The sequence below is a fragment of the Papio anubis genome, chromosome 20, assembly GCF_008728515.1.
Source record: "Papio anubis isolate 15944 chromosome 20, Panubis1.0, whole genome shotgun sequence".
Lineage (NCBI taxonomy): Eukaryota > Metazoa > Chordata > Mammalia > Primates > Cercopithecidae > Papio > Papio anubis.
This window is the reverse complement of record NC_044995.1, coordinates 33720772-33723050: the sequence shown is the minus strand read 5'-3', so window position 1 is coordinate 33723050 and position 2279 is coordinate 33720772.

Genomic DNA, 2279 nt, shown 5'->3' with positions numbered 1-2279 from the left:
CTTACATTTCCTGTGTGTCCTTGTGTGAGGCCGGAGTTCACCTGGGTGCCCGGGAGTAGAGGGACCCTGTGTCACTGGGTTTCCATTCTCGGTGGTGCTGGGCCCAGGGCAGCTGGTGACCATGTGCTGAGTGAGTGATGAGGGGGGAATTCTGCCCTGAGTGGTCTCTTTCCTCAAAATCAGGGGCCTGGCTGGGTGCGGTGGCTCACACCTGGAATCCCAGCACTTTGGGAGGCCAAGGTGGGTGGATCACCTGAGGTCAGGAGTTCCAGACCAGCCTGGTCAACATGGCGAAACCCTGTCTCTAGTAAAAATACAAAAATTAACCAGGTGTGGTGGCACGTGCCTGTAATCCCAGCTACTCAGGAAGCTGAAGCGGGAGAATTACTTGAACCCGGGAGGTGGAGGTCACAGTGAGCCAAGATCACACCACTGTACTCCAGCCTGGGCAACAGAGCGAGACTCAGTCTCAAACAACAACAACAACAAACCAGGGACTTGTTGCAACACACAGGAAGGTTGAGGAATTTGCCTGTGGTAACACAGGCACTGGGATTTGAGCGATGATCTGCGTCAACCTCCAGAACATACAAAATCCGCATCACGGCTAGGCGCCGTGGCTCACACCTGTAATCCCAGCACTTTAGGAAGCTGAGGTGGGTGGATCACCTGAGGTCAGGAGTTCAAGACCAGCCTGACCAACATGGTGAAACCCCATCTCTACTAAAAATACAAAAATTAGCTGGGCGTGGTGGCAGGTGCCTGTAATCCCAGCTACTCGGGAGGCTGAGGCAGGAGAATCACTTAAACCCAGGAGGGGGAGGTTTCTGTGAGCCGAGATCACACCACTGCACTCCAGCCTGGGCGACAGAGCGAGACTCCTCAAAAAAAAAGAAACAAAAAATCCCCATCACTCTGACAGGGGATGCCATGCCATTGCCACCCTTACAGACAGGGAAACTGAGGCTCCACCAGTTGAAGCCCCTTGTCCCCTGTGTCACGGCCAGGGAGAGTAGGGGTGGGAAGGTGAAGCCAGGCCGGCTTCTCTGGAGTGGAGGGCTTTTTTTTTTTTTTTTTTTTTGGGAAGGTGGGGTGCCCCTTTCCCCCGGCCCGGGGGGGGGTGGGCGGTGGCCGGGCCCCAGCCCGCCGCACCCCCCGCCTCCCGGGTTCACGCCATTCTCCTGCCTCAGCCTCCCGAGTAGCTGGGACTACAGGCGCCCGCCACCTCGCCCGGCTAGTTTTTTTTTGTATTTTTTTTAGTAGAGACGGGGTTTCACCGTGTTAGCCAGGATGGTCTCGATCTCCCGACCTTGTGATCCGCCCGCCTCGGCCTCCCAAAGTGCTGGGATTACAGGCTTGAGCCACCGCGCCCGGCCGGAGTGGAGGGCCTTGAAGAGCACAAACGGACGTGTTCATTCCCTAGGCCTGTCCTCAGCAGGGATGAAGATACCCTGGTCTCTGGCTCTCTGAGAATAAACTTTGGACAGCAATGTACTGGGGCAAGTGGACCCCGTGGGTTGGGGGAACTTCCTTGGAGTCACTGAGGACTGAGCGTTCTTGCACCCCCAGTGGGGGTATTTATAGCTGGGTGATCTTTCCCATAGGGTCGACTCTTACTATTATTATTTAATGTAGAGACAGGGTCTTGCCACATTGCCCAGGCTGGTCTCGAACTCCTGGGCTTAAGCTCTCTACCTACCTCCGCCTCCCAAAGCTCTGGGATTCCAGGCATGAGCCACCACGCCCGGCCCTTTGCTGTCTTGAGCCTTAGTTTACCCATTCCTCATGGGGCTTTTGTGGGAATTCAATGAGATTCTGCTTTTACAGCCCTTACCCTGGAGCCTGGTGCTCAGTAAATACAATGATCAGGGTGTGGGCTCTCGCTTATAATCCCAGCGCTTTGGGAGGCTGAGACGGGTGTATCACTTGAGGTCAGGAGTTCGAGACCAGCCTGGGCAACATGGTGAGACTCCCATCTCTACAAAAAAAATACAAAAATTAGACAGGTGTGGTGGCACACACCTGTAGTCCCAGCTACTCAGGAGGCTGAGGTGGGAGGATCATCTGAGCCTGGGGGGGAGGTCAAGGCTGCAGTGAGCAGTGATCATGCCACTGCACTCCATCCTGAGTGACAGAGTGAGTCTCCATCTCAAAAACAAAAACCTGGCCTGGTGCGGTGGCTCACACCTGTAATCCCAGCACTTTGGGAGGCCAAGGCAGGTGGATCATTTGAGGTCAGGAGTTCGAGACCAGCCTGGCCAACATGGAGAAACCCCATC